Source organism: Lissotriton helveticus, chromosome 7 (assembly GCF_964261635.1).
Source record: "Lissotriton helveticus chromosome 7, aLisHel1.1, whole genome shotgun sequence".
In the NCBI taxonomy this organism is placed as follows: Eukaryota; Metazoa; Chordata; class Amphibia; order Caudata; family Salamandridae; genus Lissotriton; species Lissotriton helveticus.
This window is the reverse complement of record NC_136068.1, coordinates 1,356,734,711-1,356,755,214: the sequence shown is the minus strand read 5'-3', so window position 1 is coordinate 1,356,755,214 and position 20,504 is coordinate 1,356,734,711.

Here is a 20,504-nt window from a genome sequence, read left to right as displayed (position 1 = left end):
CCTTCATTAACATTGTTTAGGAACGAGATAAAAACCTGGCTATTTAACATCTAAGTCTCCACTCTCCGACCTCTTCTGATAGCGCCAAGACACCTCTGGTAATCACGCGTGTTAAAAATTTCTTAACATAGAATTTTAAAGCAGATTCTACAGTTTTCACTGCAGGGAAAACATATCTCATACTCAGATAGCTATTAGTGCATTTCCCTAGATTATAGTCTTCTGTGTAAGGACATATTCTAATTCTATCTAGAATGGGGGACCCATATAAGGGCATTCCTCCCCAGACCTCCTGAGCAAGCAATCACACAGAACTCATGTGTAAAGCATGATCAGATGCCCAGGCTCCATGTTTAAGGGTTTCAAGAGGTCCTTATAAGGGTACAGGTAATCTACTCCCCAGGATTGATGTCACTGAAGAGGACTTTGAGTATGCAGTGGTAAAGTACTAATCCCAGACGCCTAGAGTAGGTGGGAAGTGGGCTGGCCCTCGAAAGTATTGCCAAAAAGTGACCACTAAGAAAGCTAGTTGTCCTGGAACCTAGAAAAAGTAGCTCTGAGCATCATAATTTGTATCTCAGAATAGTGTTAACAAAAATACCACCTGACATCAATATTATGGCTTAAATATTATTTTCAAGATAAAGCTCCAATAAAAAATAGATTTTCTATACAGTTGCAGCAATGTTTTTGTAAACGATATTTAGGACACATTATTTTTGTCAGCTGTGATTTTAGCCATGCTGTTCTGGTACTATACTGTCACTTCTCCAGAAACCTCCCAGCAGCCTGTTCCATCTGCAGTGCTAATCAAAGGCCCAAGGACTGACACATCTGCAGTACACCCATCTCCACCCCGCATACTCAAGATCTGGAAGTAGCTCCCCATCCCTTCTATCCAAGGCTCAATCAGTGAACCTTGAGTCTGCATCCAGCATCTGATCAAATGAGGACACCAAACCCAGAAGAACAGTCCCTGAACACGTCAACAACACTTTGAGAGACTGCATCCAGGACCTGCAGCTAGCAGCTCCTGCATCAGCTTATCTGGATCTGGGAAAAGCATCCAAGTCTCCAAATGACAAGATTATCATGAGCCCATGACCCAGTCCCTTCTCATTGCATCTGCTGCAGTGTCTGTAGATCCCTGGGGTCCATCAGCAGTACCAGTGGCACTGCTCCCAGGTGCCAACTGCCAATCAGTACCCATGGTCATTCAATTCAGCACCAACATTTAGGGCACTATCGCCTCCACCCTAACTGCACTACAACTGCTAAGCAGCATGCAGGGACCTGGTGCAGGCACTCCGGAAGCAACATTTAATAAACTGCAGGCCTCGTGTACGCGCCCGCTACCACGCAGACCCATGGTGCTTGGGCTGTAGCAATTGTGCACAGCATGCAGCACCCTAGCTCCCAAACTCTATACGGGTGAATGCACCCCAAGGGCACAAGAAAACACTAACTCCACCACTACCTTTGTCACCTTTCCATGACTTCCTATGATTTCTGCTCTAGGTATGTATCAGAGGCTCGTGTACAGCTGCTGCTCAAACTCTAACTGTTCACATGCACAAGGTGGCATGTATGACACCCCCAGGCAGAGCTGGCGTTTTAGCCAACATCAGCTGGTGGTGGGACTGAGCACATACAGTCCCTGAATGATAGCAGTGGGGGCGAAAAGACCTGAGATGAAGGTGTCACGTGGCACGTCTTCACTTGGTCACTATGCCTGATTGTGTGGCTATAGGTTGAGAACCTAAGGATCAAGCTCTACCCTTATCCATTCTGTGTGAGGGGAGCGTGCACAGCTGCTGCCCAGGCTGATCTGTGTGTGAGGGAATCATGCTCAGCTGCATCACACGCTACATGTTACCGCTGAAGGGAGCTTGCACCCACATAGTGATGGCCACGGTCCGGCCCATGCGGCATGTGACTGAAACAATTGTAAATCACCATCTATTTTAAACTAGGACAGTGGGCAGAGACTCTGCCCCACACTTCATGGTGGCAGCGCCCTGGCCAGGTGGGGAAGACCTGTAGGCGTGAGTCTGAGTAGGGCCAGTGAAGTCACAAGATCAGTTCTGCCTCAGATATTGTTCCACCTGCACCCAGTGCACACATGCAGCACCGCGAGCCTCACAGGAGTGCCAGGTTTCATGCCCCGCCAACTGCACAACGGTGCCACCCAGGACACTCTACGCACATATGAAAATGACAAATGATAATCCCAAAGGACTACAGTGTAACAGGCATGGCTATTGATGCTCTCCCATCCAGATCACTGTAAAGCAGAGACATTTAAGTGGCACCATGCCATACCTGACAACTTCATCTAGGATTGTCTTTCTAGCTTGGAGCTCTTTGCATGCTGGGATTTCTGAGCAGGGTTTAACAATTTTAGAAGCAGCACTGCATGTCCCAGAATGCCATATGCTGTTGGCTAAAAAGTGAATAAAAACATAAAAGTCTTCACCTGGACAGCAATTATGAAATGTGATATTTAACAATATGAAGGTGAGAAAAGTGATTTTATGGGTAGCTCCGAAACGTAGCCCTGTCAGGTTTATTTCCTCCATTATAACAGTTTTGACATTCTACCTATACTTGTAGATCTATTTCTTTTCTTCCTCTTTTCACTCTCTCTTTCATTTAAAATTCACATGTACAAGACAGAAAAACAATAATTACATAAAGAAAGCATTTAGCAAGCGGAAGAGAGAAAGACATCATCACATGTTCAAATATAAGGCAAGCACGAATTATATAAATTACAATTTCTAAAAAAAAAAGTGTTTTCGAGCGAAGTTCTCCTCTGAGTTAAGGCTCCTACTGTTCCACTATGCTGCACTGCTGTATTGTTCAGGCTTCCCTGAAAAAATCTGGCTCGTAAATTAAAACAGCTGCTCTAAACTCAGCCAATTTCACCTTGACTATAAAACAGTTGGTCCTAGACCAATTTATCATACAATTAAATTGTTCTATATTCTTAATTCGAAAAACACATTAACAGTGCATATGATTTGCATGTAGTCATAAAACACAAACACATTTTCTTCAAGAGAAATAGTATATGTGCACTCTCAACAAATGCAATGGCACTTATTAAATTAAAGTCAAGAGAAATGTTTTATTCACAAGTACTCCTTAATGAACAAATCGTCATATTCATTAAGTAACAAGATGAAAGGTTGCTCTAAGAAGGGAGGGAACGGAAGGTGTGCTCATGTGTAAGACACATAAAGTAAGATAGAAGGGATTCAAAATTACATCCAAGGGAGAGTCAATTGCAGTAATTTGTACAACATGGAAAACTAGCTATAGTTTGTAGTCAGGCCAGTTCCTTGCCAGGGCCTGCCCCTTACAGGCCGTTCTAGGTGTTGTTCTTATTTCTTTCAAAACAAGGTGCACAGAGAAACATCATCTGTGGATTGGGTAGGGTAGGGATGATAATGGGTACAAGTCCACTGGGGGGGGGGACGAGTGGCGACGTTTCAACCCTAGTGCAGGGAGGGCAATTCACAACCTCAGCTCACGGGTCTTCCTCAGGACAGGTGAAGGAAGGGGCAACCGAGAGGTATAACCATATAATCTAATTAGTGCCATAAAGAGGGAGAAATTAAAAAAGGGAAAGCAAAGCCATTGTCACATATACTGACCTATGTATAGGTGTGAGTTAGTATGATCCTGTCACTGCCCCCATGTGGTGGGTAGAGTGAGGTGCACATCATAAGCTAATGAACATATGGAATTGTGTCCCAATGCAACTAGTTAGGGATCACACTCACCCGCACAGTAGTTGCGGTGTCGCATAAGTAATCAATGGAGGCTGTCAAGTTCTTTTGAAGGGTAAATCAATCACCCAAGGCCGATCTAAAAGAATAAAGCAGAAAAAGGGAGGGTGGGGAGGGTGACTCTGTATTAATTTAATTTAAGGTCCACCTGAAGTGAACACCCAACAGAGGTCCCCAGAAATAGGCAAATACCTTATTTCGCCATTAGAGAACAGCCCGCGTAGACCGTGTCTGGCTTCAAGAGACAAGACAGCCAACTGAGCAAACACGGCTATCTGAGAAGGAACTGGTGCCGGGAGATGCCGCAAAGCTGCTTGCAGACGCATATAGACCTGCCAGCAATGGAAGATAGACTCCGCCCGATACGAGCTCAGGGGAAGGATACTCTTCCATGAGACTATGGCAATTATAGTCGTTGTTGAAAACATGCAAACTAACATCGTGAACGATTGGCCAACAAGACTAAATAAGACAGCACAGAGGTTAAACAATTCAAACAAAGGACAATTGACTCTCATAACGAATAATGACATCACGGATTTTGAAGCCATTCCAACAATCCATTAGAGAAACCCCCAAACAGAAGATAATTACATTGCAACTGTAAATTGCAATTAATAACTGTGGTGCAAGCAAATTTATAAAATATATACAGCGATTAAAAAGTGTACTATTTACATGTGTGATGAAAAAATAGTGGCGCACAGTGAAAAGTGAATTATATATGTATGTACATAAGGTTCAAATAACATTTAACATTGAATTAACAGTTACAGACTATATACATATGTACAACAGTTAACATGCCTCCACAGCTCAATGCACCTTCTGTAGGGATTGAGGTCACTGAGGACATATGCGTGCTCATAACTGTCCATAAAGATTATTGCCAGGTCTGGTGAAAAACTAGCACCCATTGCCACTCCTTTGGTCTGTATATAGAAATCACCTTGAAAGTCAAAGACGTTTTTTGCCATTCCGATCTCAAAGAGGTTCACTATCAAATCTGTGGGTACCTAGAAAGGTCTGGGGCGGCTCTCCAGGACTGTCCTGATTCTATCCATTGCCGCTCTTTGGGGGATGTTTGTGTACAAGGACCTTATGTCCATGGTGACCAAGATATGGTCATTCATGTTGAAAGGATGGTTGTCCACTAATTTGATAGTCTGCATAGGGTCCCTCAAATATGCTGAGGGCCGCCACAGACCTTTCCAGGTAACCACAGATTTTATAGTGAACCTCTCAGAGATCGCAATGACAAAAAACTTCTTTTACTTTCAAGGTGATTTCTATATACAGACCAAAGGAGAGGCAATGGGTGCTAGTTTTGCACCAGACCTGGCAATAATCTTTATGGACAGTTATGAGCACGCATATGTCCTCAGTGATCTCAATCCCTACTGAAGGTGCATTGAGCTGTGGAGGACTACATTGACGATGTCTTGATGATATGGCATGGTAATGAGCAACAACTCTCTGACTTTTACCTCTTGCTCAATACACAATCAAATGACATCCAGTTCTCACTCGAGTTTAATAACAGAGTGATAAACATTCTTGAAATCTCTGTCAGGGAGGATGAGGGTAAGTTACACACCACCCTATTCATGAAGGCTAGTGAGAGAAACACTCTACTGGGGTACTCGAGTCACTATCTCTGTAACCTCAGGGACAATCTACCTTTAGGCTACGGAGGAACTGCACCCGGAAGCAAGATTTTTTCGAGGAGTCAGCAGACATGATGGTATGCCTCTTGGAGAGGGGATACCCCAAGAACCTCCTTAGCAAGCATTTACAATGCAATGGTTTCGCCTTTGGAAAAATTAGAGCTATTGGCATTGTAAATGACAAAATTTTTATTTATGTGTTGGTTTTGAAAACAGATAAATAAATGGCATTGTCATTTACATTGCCATTAGCTTAATCTCTCCTTACAAGATGTATGTGCACTGTGGGGTTTCCAGGGCTGAGGCCCGCGAGCCCAGACACTCATTAAAACCCACAAGGCGTTTTCATGCAAATCAGGAGGCCTCGGCCACAGAACAGAGCTATCATTTCAAGGCCCGATTTTAGGAGGCCGGCGTCACCCCACCCCGCTGACTATCTTAAGCTTGCAAAAAATAAAAGCAAAATCATAGATTTGAGACCCCCTTCTGCTTCAGGAACAAAACCTTAGTCTTTTCCACTAAAAGGGGGAGGTTTTGTGTGTTGCAACCGGAAGAGCCGTGTGTCAAGCAGGGCCCTTCAAGGAGGCACAGGCCCGTGTGGCAGTAAGAGAGGGAGAAAGAGAGGAATAAAGTAGGAGGCAAAGAAAAGCGTGAGAGGGGAGGCAGGAGAGAGAAGAGAACAGAATGACTGCAGGCAAACAAAGAGGGAAAAGAAGGAGTGGGAGAGAAAAAGGCAATAAAGAGAAGGCAAGGACGAAGTAAAATAACCAAAGAGGGTGAGAGAGGAAAAGCGGGCAGATCGCGATTGTAGAAACAGAGGGCAGAGAAGTGCGAGTCTCTATCTTGCTGTCTGCTCAGGTCATCTACATATAATTGGTAATATTAGTCATACGTCCCAATAATCTCCCCAACATAAGGTAAGTTAAGGCAGCGTAATATGCTGTTACCGTGATTCTATGTAGTAGCGTCCTGAAAACACACCACCTCAGGTCCACGCAAGATCCCCTCTGGATTTGTACCACTGCCAATGGGAAAGGATTCACCAAACGGGAGACAGCTCCGGTCTGTGAATCAAGGAGGTAAAAACACCCGGCTGTGTCGAGCCGGACGACGGAGCAAAGCCCGGCCGCCGGGCGGAGCACAAGGGGGGGGAAGAGTGGCTGGCTGTGCCCGGCCGGACAGCGGAGCAAAACCCGGGAGGGGGTACACGAACAGCGGGAGGGGGGCAGGAACGGGAACGGAGAGCAGGACATCGTGCAACCCACCCCTGAAAACGACACTTTAAAAATGGCAAAAACAAAGCTTGAAAAAAAAAAATAGGAACCGCCCACCACCGCAATGACGTTGTCAAAGGGGCAGGATGAGAATAAATCGCCGGGAACGTCCACCAATTGCCTCGCACAATGACGGGCGCCTCTCTCTTCCAATGACTAGCCTCCATTTATGGAGCTAGCCAATGGAAGACAGAGGCGGAACAAAGCCCACATATTATTCTCATAAGATTTCGCCTGCGCGAAACACTGCTTGCGCAGCTTTCGACAGGTGAAACCTAAAAAAGTGGACCATGTTTACACAATTCGGTGAAGGTGGGTAGTTCGAACTAAGTCATATTCCTTAATTCTTATCCGGTCCGAGAACTGGTGCACACCAGCACGGAAGGGGGAAGAAGAGGGTGGAAGGTTGTTTAGACCGGCAGCGACCAGGGAAATTCGCGAATTATGACTGAGGCCTACTCAGCGTCGAAGGTTCGAGAACCCGTTAGTCCAACCGCCTCACTGTGAGAGTATTGGCAAGTGTCAGCCTTTAGCGAATGCAAATATTTGTTGACATAGACTATTTAAAAACGCAATATGTCAGATTGTAGGAAGTTCGAGCAAGAAAGGATATGTTGTAATTATTATTTTCGTGTGTGTGCAGGGTGGGAGTTTTGCACCAGGGGAAATGCAGTAAAGTACACCAGTAACAAATATGGCGTCCACATGTTACGTCTCTACATTCCGGAGAGCAGGTAACCATGTACTTCACAGGTCACACGTCAGTAAACTGCCATTGCATTTTTCTCCAACAACAGTTTGCGAATTGATGGAAACGTCTAGAAGGAGTGAGTCTGAGGTGTAATGGCGGGTAGTAAATGAGGGCGAGCACACGAGGATTCCACATCCGGTACATTGAACTTTCAGTTAAACTTGTGGGAGTTGGAGGCTGTCTGAGGGGCCCTGAGGTATCGGAAGGACGGGGAGGTAGGAACACAAACAAGCATCTGCAAAACAATCACAAGGCACAATGCACCCCATAAACAGCGGTGGGAGGGAAAATGGAAGTGTGGTGAGGGGGAGACTTACTCTGCGCACCACCCCCACCGAAAGGTACATTTTGGGACCTACCTGTTCCGTGCCACGCTCCCAATGGCCCGGAGACACGCCTCCCCCACTCTGCAGTCAAAGGACAGAGGGGGGTCGAGAAACTAGTATGGTTTTTTTTAGAAGTTTTTTTTTGCTTAAATGATTAACCATCCCCCACCCCCATCCGTCAGAAAAAAAGGCCGGGGTCGACGCCTAATTAAGAGGGGTTTGTTAGACAGGCTGGGGGGGGTGTATTCATCTATTTAACGTCAGCTGCTAATGACCTCTGAGAAGAAACAACGGTGGGAGTGAAGAGGGCCTGAGAGCGGAGGGAGGAGAGAGAGGAGTTTACACTAATAACCTCCCCGCCACAAAAAAAAAGAAAAAAAGTAAGGTGCGCCAGGGAAAGTTGGCTTCAGCAATGTAGTGTGGGGGGGGCGTGGGGTGCAGGGGGCACAGCAGACAAACTTGGGGGCTCATTAGGATGGCGGACGGAAGAGCGACCGCAGCCCTGGAGTAAGCGGAAAATGCCTTTTCCGTGTCCGCCAGCCGCGGACACTCCGTCCGCCATATCAGGATAGAAAATAGTGTAAAAATTCCGTCCGCGACGGAAAATCACGCACCGCCGCCCAACTACACCCGACCACGCGGCGGACGGAACGATTCCTGAGACTCCGCCGTACGTACTGACGTCTAAGACCGTCCCCCAAATCAAGATGGCGGAAAATACACATAAAACCGCAGCGGAATAACAACCGTCTGAACACCCGTTTTGCAGCAGTAAACCAGCACCTCCTTTGACCACGAGGAATTGCCAGGGACAGAGGGAACAGTTTCACGCAGCCTGGACCCGCCCGCCTGTCTCCAGCCGCCGCCCGCCTGTGAGCCAACGAAGAGCGGGGCCGCCTGGAGGAGACCGGCGAGGGGCTGAAAACTACATCACCCAGCAGCCCTCACTGGGGTCCAGCGTCATCACAGAGCGCCAAGCGGCGCTTTAAAACCACATCAACCCGGTCGAGTGGGCGACCCGTTTTGCAGCAGTAAACCAGCACCTCCTTTGACCACGAGGAATTGCCAGTGACAGAGGGAACAGTTTCACGCAGCCTGGACCCGCCCGCCTGTCTCCAGCCGCCGCCCGCCTGTGAGCCAACGAAGAGCGGGGCCGCCTGGAGGAGACCGGCGAGGGGCTGAAAACTACATCACCCAGCAGCCCTCACTGGGGTCCAGCGTCATCACAGAGCGCCAAGCGGCGCTTTAAAACCACATCAACCCCGTCTCGCGGGACGCGAGCGGGACGCCCGGAGCGAAGCCCGGGCAAAGGGCGGGCCCTCTGTGGCCCTCCGGGGACCGAGGAGTCCGGGACGGGGCCATCCCCCTGAGATCCTGCATAGCTGTCATCTACTAAGGTAAACGCCCATTGCTATTTCAACCTTCTGCACCTCCAAGCTATTACTTCTTCCAACTGCAACATCTCCTATAGCTTGCTAGGATGAATAAATGCCGTAATACTCCCGTGACTACAAGATCTGCCACCAGACTGAAAGATGTCACCAATAGCCCTCTTCCCACTATAACCGCCATAGACTTAATGCTACAAAAAACGATCAATGTCGTGGCGGATGCAATTCAGGACTCCGAAAGACGCCTCTCACTCACCCCAGATTTATGTTTTCCTGACCTTTCCTTACACACCACAGGCAACATTAACATTCTGGACAACACCACAAATTCTGAAGAGTCCATCTTAATGTTGTCATTTACAGGGCTTCCCAGCCCTCAGACAAGAGATAATACGCAAACACTCTTGCCTATCTCATCTACAGGCAACAGTAGGAATAACAGTCTTGCGTTAATTGGTGAAAACGGCAGTAGCACCCATATGTCACCCATAGCACATTTACACCCAGTAGCCCCCTCCTTGGGTGGTTTTTCTTTTACAACGTCGAAACCCGTCACTAAAGTCAGTCGCTTGATAAAGAGCAAAATTAGGACTACCGGCAAACGAGGCAAACTTAAGTCATCCATAGCAAAAAAACAAAAACCTCATCTCAAGGCTAAACATCTCAGCTTGGCTAAAGATGTTTGGTCTACTTTTAGACTGGCCAAACCTGCCCCAGAAACAGCGACCTTATGTCCTTTCATAAGCAGTCAAGACTCAGATTTGTTTTTGAATAAAGAGACGGCAGTACCTATAAATACGTCCACACACACCACAGTTAGGGCCGATCTTACAATGATAAACACAAAATCACTTCTGAGTGACCTAGAAAGCCTAATTAAGTCCCTTCTGTTACCTATCAGTGAGAGAGTCCTTAACATCGAGAACGCCTTAGGGAAGTTTGAAAGGGCCCAAAATGATGCAACATCTATTTTGCTTAAATCACTGAAGGTATCACAACCAATTTCTACCTTCGCACCAGCTAGTAACTCCCTTGCTTTGATTAGCAACAAAAACCCTAGGGTAAAAAAAGCCATAGCCATCCCTACCCCTGTCAGTAAGCAAACCCAGTTAACATGCCAGGAAAAGACTCCTCCAATTATCCCAGCGACAATTCAAGACAGAGGTACTAATATATCCCATCTAGTGGCTGCCATACCAAGTAGCTCTCAAACCTTACCTGACGCTGAGATAGAAGATTGTGAATGGGCCGCCGAAAGCTCTCCAATCAAAATAGTAACTACCCAGGTAAAACAAACGAGTTCAACTAAAAACCTCAAACAGGGCATACCTTTAAAACAATCAGGTGTTACCCTGACAAAACCGGTGGTAGTTAAGAGACCACTTCATGTTAACCTCCCGCCTGAATCTAGCCCGTACACCATTGTAATGATAGGTGTACCTAAACTGGTGGGGGACAGGGTAGAATCCCATGGGGACTTAAAAAATAAGGTGAGCCATTGGCTTACAACTCATAGACCGATCCCCAAACATATTAACGGTCATATTGCACAGGTAAGAAGAGTAGATTGGGTGGGAAATAGATTTAAATCGACCGAGGGTGACTGTATCGTGGTAACCCTTGGGGACAGCTGTGCTGCCAGTTTCATAAGTAGCTGGAAAAGTGGTGTGACAAACAGTTTGATCCGTACCATGGCCTTAAGTTACTTTTACCCAAATGACCATGGTCGTCGTCCTACACAAGTACAGCCAACTTACGCACAGGAGGGGATGCTTGAGCCAATAGTTGATAATCAATCTGGGGCCTATATACTGCCTATTGGTCCATATACCCGATCAAATCTTACTGACTACAGGCTTGAACAGCCATGGCAGAGTAGGCCTAGCAACCACCCCAGTAGATATCAGGAAAGAAGTGAGTTTTTTACTCGCCCCCAGCAGCAGCTCTATTCATACCCCCAATATTCAGACACCCAATATGGGGTTCCCATCTCTAATAGATTTGGTGCTCTTTATAACACTGATTATCTAGATGAGATAGATTGACAAATCGTATCTCCATCTTCCCACTCTATCCCTACTGAGCCCCCAACTAAGGTAGCTCCCCTCCACAGAGTACCAAGTATTTGTTTAGAGGGCATAAGTGTTTCTTTCCCAGAGGCTAGTGAAGTGTCCATGACATCCCCCTCAGCACAATCCCATGAAAATACACTGAATGTGAGTGTGCGTAGCCATCCAGGTCTCTCAAACCAAATTCAACGCATAGTGCATAATGGAGCAAAGAACTCTCTAACCACTAGTAATGTAATGCATGAACATTTAATTACGGATCATGGGGTTCAAGCAATCTCTCCTTCCACAGATAAGGTCCAGATGGCAGATATGGGCCTTATTGAACAACGTCCCATACATCTTCTATCCTGGAACATAGCCGGACTAGCTGCTAAGGTTAATGATCCAGCGTGGTTAGCCTATGTAAAAAAGTATACAATCTTATGCTTCCAAGAAACCTGGTTAATAGAGGAAAATGCACATATCGAGGGCTTTCAAAGTTTCTTCTTACCAGCAGCCCCATCAAACAGTGGAAGATCCAAAGGGGGCCTGGTAACTTACATAAGCCTTACACTTAGCTGCCAGGTCTCAAATAGAGCACTGGACAATAAACATATTCAAATCTTAGTGCTCAGGAACGGTAAAAAGGCACTGACCCTTATTAATTTTTACAACGCGGTGTCATCAAATAAGGAGTGTAACATTCTTAAATTACAAAACTTTTTACAAGCAAAAGCGGATAGTCTACCTCGAAATATCATCATCGCCAGTGACTTTAACGCTTACCCTTGTGGTAACCCTGAAACGACACCTATTGGCCTCTTAGGCTGCAACAAGAGGTCTGGCTTTCACTTCGACCACTCGCCTCGAGGCACTTGTATCAATAATCTAATTGATGGTAGGAATCTAACCGTCGCAATGACCACGCTGGAGGACTCTTACAAATTTAATGTCCCCACATACAAAGGCCACGGTAAAGGTTCCTACATAGATCACATGTTCCTCTCAAGAGATCTAGTTGATTTAGCCACTGACTTTGAAATCCAAACAAGCATCTTCAGCGACCATAATCCTTTGTCGATCAGGCTTGGAGGTGACCTTTTTGAACATAGGAAGCCGCGACCTGATCATGGTATCCTAAAACCCATCAACGGAAATCGTCGCCTGAAGTGGTCAAAGGTTAACAGTGACTCCTTGTATGGTTCAATCATCACTAGCTGTGGCAGTGACCTAGATCTTTGTGTTTCATCATCTACCTTACCCGAAGCAACTTTGACTGCCTTTGCTGCTGTTATTGACAAAATTGGCCAATTGCTGTCAGTACCAATAAAGGGTCATCATGAACACCAACCAGGGTGGTTTGATCAAGCTTGTTCAAAGGCTGGACGAGACTTAAAAAAAGCACTTAAGGCTACCCCAAGAGACCCTGTTCTTATAAAGTCACTGCGAACTAATTATAAGACAGTCCTGGCAGCTCGGAAAAAAGAAGTAAAAGCTGGAGTTTGGGAGAAGCTATGCGACCCTGCAATTCTGGGCAATAGCTCCAAGTTCTGGAGTATTGTAAACAAACCTTTGTTTGACGTCCCTATTAACTCTATGGTTGGGACTAATATATCTGAGGAAGAGTGGACGTCACATTACAGTACAATTTTTAAAAGTGATAACTCACAAGCAGATTCTGTTTTTAAATCTTTTGATGAAAATGTGTTGTGTTTCACAGTGGGGGAGATAGAAAAGGGGATACAAGGATTAACCTGCAACAAAGCACCTGGCCCCGATGGTATACCACCCGATTTATTTAAATCAAACATTTCTTTATGGGCACCAGTTATAACCGCAGTTGTAAATGCAGGAGTTCTGGCTGGTTGCCCGAAAGCCTGGGGGTCTTCGACCATCGTCCCTGTTTTCAAGAAGGGTGATCGTGGTAGTGTTACTTGCTATAGACCCATATCCCTGATTAACTCAGTTACAAAGGTGGTGGGGGGTATCATCCTAAACAGATTAACAGCTTGGGCCAATGATAATAATATACTGTCACCAATACAATATGGGTTCAGACCAGGCCACTCTACGATAACCCAATGTCTGAATCTATATTTAATAAACAGCAAATACACCTTAGCAAGAAAAGGGACGATCCATATGGCCTTTATGGATTTATCGTCCGCATTTGACTGTGTAGACAGAGGCAGGCTTTGGGAGGTCCTGCTAAAAATGGGGGTGGAACAAAATCTGGTCAACCTTCTTGTTGACCTCCACTCGGACACAAGAGCAAATGTCCGCTACACCCATGACATGAAGGTAACAAGAGATTTTAGAATAACCCGAGGTGTCAGACAAGGGTGCATCCTTGCCCCTTTTCTTTTTAATCTTTATATTAATGAGTTGGAGGAGCACCTATTAAAAACCGGTACAGATTTTCCTTACATTGGCAAGAAGGGCATACCTGTCCTATTATATGCGGACGACGCCGTTTTAATATCTAGAACGGCGCTCGGACTCCAAACCTTGCTAGACTCTTTTAATAATTTCATGAACTCCCGTGGCCTGAGTATTAATAACTCGAAATCCTTTACAATGATGACAGGTGTATCTTCAAAAAAAATATACCCTCACTTTGTAAATGGAGACAAAATACCCACCACCAAGACCTTTTCGTACCTTGGGGTCCTTTTCGATCATAAATTAACCTGGGCACCAGCAATACAAAAGAAAAAGGGCGAGGTAGTGCGGGCCAATGCAGCAATACTGGACTTCACTAGAAAAATGGGCAATAGCCCGGTGGCTGCTGTCCTGAAGTTATACCAAGCCAAAAGCACCGCAATTGCACGTTACGGAAGTGAAATATGGGGATCAGAATTACTAGGCGCCCTTGAAGTTACTGAGAATAACTTCTTAAAACAGGTCTTAAGGTTACCTAGGGGTACAGCCAACTTCCCAGTACACGAGGAACTTGGCATTCCACATCTAAGTGATAAGCTGGCCGTGAATCCATTGTTATGCTGGCTGAACAGCTGGCTAAACACAGCCATACCTCTTACCAGAAACATTCTTCAAGAGGCACTACAGTGGGATGGTAGACTCAAGATCCCATGGTTAAAATATGTGCGAATGTGGCTTTTTGAACTAGGCCGACCAGAATTATTTCTATCCCCCGAAACAATAACCAAGACTGACGTAACCTTTGTTAGGAACACTTTTATGCTGTCCAGGTGCATGACACGGGAGGAAAACGAATACAAGAAAAGCAGTGTGAGACAGTATGCTTTAACCAAAACCTGTTTACATATGGAACCCTACCTGTCTTGGCCCATGTCCGGTTATGACCGTTTTTTATTAACAAGGTTTCGATTTAATATGTTCCATTTTTTATTAGCTGTACCAAGTGGAGCGCATAGAGGACAAGTGTTGCCAGCTTGCGGCTGCGACAATAAGTCTCGGCAAGATCTGGCACACTTTTTATTTTTTTGCCAGTTTTATATACTCCCCCGTAACCTGTTTTTAAAACCTTTACTTAAGCACCTGAATTTTGTACAACTCAGACCTGCACTTTGTCACCTTCAAATGCTAAATAGTGAATGTACTATGTTTGTATGTAGTTTTTTAAAACTCGCAGTTAAATACAGAAAAAGCATGGAAGGGTAACTAATTTTGCTGCTGATTGTACTTTTATTCCCATTGTATTTTTACCCTTTTTAACTATTTTATTGTGTCTATGCTTGTGAATGTCTTGTTGTAATACCACTCTTCCTATTTTTATCATTATCGTATAGATCAACTTTTATGAAATGTTCTTTTATGATTGTTATATGCAAACAATCGAATAAAGATATTCTATTCTATTCTGTCTGAACACGGCGGATTCCCCACAGCGAAGATAAAATACATAGCAGAGATACCCACCACAAGCTGTTCGCCACCATGGACCCAGCGCTACACGCTTTCCCGATGCTCTTCGCGATCCACCACGTCCTAGTCTTGGCCCACCATCGACGCCGACGCAGTTAAGGCTCAAACCATTGGCTGTCTGGAGGGGAATACCTGCAAGGGTCGTGACGTAGGGAGGGGGAGTGTCATGTTACCGAAACCACAGATTAGAAGCAAATAGAAATACACATTTGTAGTACGCAAGTAGGAATGACAACGACAAACCACTAGACATGATTGACTACCTTTATTACACATAATAGGGGTATAATCACAGTGTATGCGTGAGCATGGGCAAAGTGTGCACCAGAGCATGAACATCAGAGGCAGCACGTGAGAGGGAGGAATGCAGTATCACAGCATCAACAGGGCATTGTGCCCAACAGAGCAGGTACATCAGAGGCAGCACATCAGAGGGCACAATGCAGTATCAGAGCATCAACAGGGCAATGTGGACAACAGAGCAGGTACATCAGAGGCAGCACATCAGAGGGCAGAATGCAGTATGAGCGCATCAACAGGGCAATGTGGACAACAGAGCAGGTACATCAGAGGCAGCACGTGAGAGGGCACAATGCAGTATCACAGCATCAACAGGGCATTGTGGACAACAGAGCAGGTACATCAGAGGCAGCACATCAGAGGGCAGAATGCAGTATCACAGCATCAACAGGGCAATGTGGACAACAGAGCAGGTACATCAGAGGCAGCACGTGAGAGGGCACAATGCAGTATCACAGCATCAACAGGGCATTGTGGACAACAGAGCAGGTACATCAGAGGCAGCACGTGAGAGGGAGGAATGCAGTATCACAGCATCAACAGGGCATTGTGCCCAACAGAGCAGGTACATCAGAGGCAGCACGTGAGAGGGAGGAATGCAGTATCACAGCATCAACAGGGCATTGTGCCAAACAGAGCAGGTACATCAGAGGCAGCACGTGAGAGGGAGGAATGCAGTATCAGAGCATCAACAGGGCAATGTGGACAACAGAGCAGGTACATCAGAGGCAGCACGTGAGAGGGAGGAATGCAGTATCAGAGCATCAACAGGGCAATGTGGACAACAGAGCAGGTACATCAGAGGCAGCACGTGAGAGGGGCTAAGTGCATCAACAGTCCATAGCACTGAGCATGTCCATCAGAGGCAGCACGTGAGAGGGGCTAAGTGCATCAACAGTCCATAGCACTGAACATGTCCATCAGAGGCAGCACGTGAGAGGGGCTAAGTGCATCAACAGTCCATAGCACTGAACATGTCCATCAGAGGCAGCACGTGAGAGGGGCTAAGTGCATCAACAGTCAATAGCACTGAACATGTCCATCAGAGGCAGCACGTGAGAGGGTCTAAGTGCATCAACAGTCCATAGCACTGAACATGTCCATCAGAGGCAGCACGTGAGAGGGCAGAATGCAGTATCAGAGCATCAACAGGGCATTGTGCCCAACAGAGCAGGTACATCAGAGGCAGCACGTGAGAGGGAGGAATGCAGTATCAGAGCATCAACAGGGCATTGTACCCAACAGAGCAGTTACATCAGAGGCAGCACATCAGAGGGCAGAATGCAGTATCAGAGCATCAACAGGGCAATGTGGACAACAGAGCAGGTACATCAGAGGCAGCACATCAGAGGGCAGAATGCAGTATCAGAGCATCAACAGGGCAATGTGGACAACAGAGCAGGTACATCAGAGGCAGCATGTGAGAGGGCACAATGCAGTATCACAGCATCAACAGGGCATTGTGGACAACAGAGCAGGTACATCAGAGGCAGCACATCAGAGGGCAGAATGCAGTATCAGAGCATCAACAGGGCAATGTGGACAACAGAGCAGGTACATCAGAGGCAGCACATCAGAGGGCCGAATGCAGTATCACAGCATCAACAGGGCAATGTGGACAACAGAGCAGGTACATCAGAGGCAGCACGTGAGAGGGCACAATGCAGTATCACAGCATCAACAGGGCATTGTGGACAACAGAGCAGGTACATCAGAGGCAGCACGTGAGAGGGAGGAATGCAGTATCACAGCATCAACAGGGCATTGTGCCCAACAGAGCAGGTACATCAGAGGCAGCACGTGAGAGGGAGGAATGCAGTATCACAGCATCAACAGGGCATTGTGCCCAACAGAGCAGGTACATCAGAGGCAGCACGTGAGAGGGAGGAATGCAGTATCAGAGCATCAACAGGGCAATGTGGACAACAGAGCAGGTACATCAGAGGCAGCACGTGAGAGGGGCTAAGTGCATCAACAGTCCATAGCACTGAGCATGTCCATCAGAGGCAGCACGTGAGAGGGGCTAAGTGCATCAACAGTCCATAGCACTGAACATGTCCATCAGAGGCAGCACGTGAGAGGGGCTAAGTGCATCAACAGTCCATAGCACTGAACATGTCCATCAGAGGCAGCACATGAGAGGGGCTAAGTGCATCAACAGTCCATAGCACTGAACATGTCCATCAGAGGCAGCACGTGAGAGGGGCTAAGTGCATCAACAGTCCATAGCACTGAACATGTCCATCAGAGGCAGCACGTGAGAGGGCAGAATGCAGTATCAGAGCATCAACAGGGCATTGTGCCCAACAGAGCAGGTACATCAGAGGCAGCACGTGAGAGGGAGGAATGCAGTATCAGAGCATCAACAGGGCATCGTGCCCAACAGAGCAGGTACATCAGAGGCAGCACATCAGAGGGCAGAATGCAGTATCAGAGCATCAACAGGGCAATGTGGACAACAGAGCAGGTACATCAGAGGCAGCACAAGTACGTGTTCCAACCAACCCGTCCCAGGGACCACAACAGTGCAAGGCTGTTCTCAATGGACAATGCACACACCATGTGAAATAACATGTGAGTGAAGTGAACAGCACCTCACATCACAGAATCAGGTGGACTGCGTGAACTACCTGCCTCGGACACACTGGCAGCACCAGAAACAGGAGTGTGAGACACAGCCACAGCCCGAGTGACACACACATGGGCCACAGACCCAGACACACTGGCAGCACCAGAAACAGGAGTGTGAGACACAGCCACAGCCCGAGTGACACACACATGGGCCACAGACCCAGACACAATGGCAGCACCAGAAACAGGAGTGTGAGACACAGCCACAGATCTACTCACTGACACATGAGCCATAGACCCAGATACACTGCCAGCACCAGAAACAGGAGTGTGAGACACAGCCACAGATCTACTCACTGACACATGAGCCATAGACCCAGATACACTGCCAGCACCAGAAACAGGAGTGTGAGACACAGCCACAGATCTACTCACTGACAAATGAGCCATAGACCCAGATACACTGCCAGCACCGGAAACAGGAGAGGGCACAACTGAGACTGTGCTACTACATGATGCATGACAGCAAACAACAGACACAGTGCCACTATCTGATACATGAGAGTCAACTGCACCTGCGCCACTGGGACCACTTAAATGATGAGCCACAGGGCTGTATGGGCCAGGAGGCAGGGTGGCACTGGGAGCTGGGGATAGCTGTACTTGAGCGACATCGGGGTGGGCAGGTGTCAATGGTGTGTGTCTGCGTTTCTTAGGGATATGTGAGTGCACCCTGGACAGGACAGGACTGGCAAGTGGTGGTGACTCAAAACCAATATCACCCACCATAGGTGGAGCATCTGCTGCCGGGGATCGGCTTTCTGGGGACGTGCTGGAGCCTGCTTGTCGTTTGCTGTGTGCCTGCCGCCTGGACTCAGAATCATGTGTAATGGGGATGCAACAACAGGGGACTCCCTCCTCTGCTTCTGACTGGCCTGGATGGGAGTGGAGGTATGGGGGGACTCCGCCGCGGAGACATCTGTTTGCCGTTCATTCGAAAACATCAGCCGCAGTGCAGCCAGGGGTGACGTATGCCTGTCCTTGACTGCGCCATTGTCCATGGGAGAATCCTTGTCCCTAGGATGTGCCTTATCCGTAGGTGGAGTGTTGTCTCTGGACTTTGCCTGTGCCCTGGACGGTGCCCTGTTCCTGCCAGCAGACTTGTCGTCTGTGGTGTACCTGTCTCCAGAAGACACCTGCTCACTGTGTGTGTCCCTGCCCTTGGGAGATGGCCCTTGCTCTGTTGTGTGCCTGCCCTTGGGACACTTCCTGCTCTTAGGAGGTGCCTTTGTCTTTTGACTGTCCTTGTCCTTGGGAGTGGCCCCTTCCTCTGTTGTGGGCCTGCCCTTGGGACTCTCCCTGCTCTTAGGAGGTGCCTTTGTCTTTTGACTGTCCATGTCCTTGGGAGTGGCCCCTTCCTCTGATGTGGGCCTGCCCTTGGGGCTCTCCCTGCTCTTTTGAGGTGCCTTTGTCTTTTGACTGTCCCTGTCCTTGGGAGTGGCCCCTTCCTCTGTTGTGGGCCTGCCCTTGGGACTCTCCCTGCTCCTCGGAGCTGCCTTTGTCTTTTGACTGTACATGTCCTTGGGAGTGGCCCTTTCCTCTGTTGTGGGCCTGCCCTTGGGACTCTCCCTGCTCTTTTGAGGTGCCTTTGTCTTTTGACTGTCCATGTCCCTGTCCTTGGGAGTGGCCCTTTCCTCTGTTGTGGGCCTGCCCTTGGGACTCTCCCTGCTCTTTTGAGGTGCCTTTGTCTTTTGACTGTCCATGTCCCTGTCCATGGGAGTGGCCCTTTCCTCTGTTGTGGGCCTGCCCTTGGGACTCTCCCTGCTCTTTTGAGGTGCCTTTGTCTTTTGACTGTCCATGTCTTGGGAGTTGGGAGTGTCCCTTGCCTTGGGAGTACATTTTGTGTTGAATGCCTGTGTAGCATGTGAAGGCATGTCCCCCAACACCACTTGTGGATCCTGTGTGTGTACTCCAGTGTATCTGACGTTGTCTTTGTGAACAGATTTTGATGACCTAGGGGATGGTGTCTGTGCCCTCCGTGCCCTGACGTGCTGTCTGACGCTGCTTCTAGTGCAATAACCTGTATTAGAGTCCTGGTCAGAATATTCACTACCCCCTGAGACATCCAGTGGTGTAGATGGGGAAACAGAAGTAGCACCCTGTCCATGCGACTGTACTATGGCAGACGACACACTGCTTGCCAATGACTGAATTGTCCTGTGTAGACCAGCAAGATCGCCATTTAAGAAGCTTATATTTATTTATTTAAGAACTTATAAAGCGCACGGCTACCCCCAGAAGGGGGTGTCCCGGCGCTATAGAGTACATGTCCACAGAAAAAGGAAAACTGTATTAAGCAGTAGTAAACAACCAAGTCTTGAGTTTGCGGCGGAACACTTGCTCCGACTCACAAAACCTCAGATCTAAAGGGAGGCTGTTCCAAAGCTTGGCAGCAGCTACTCCAAACGTT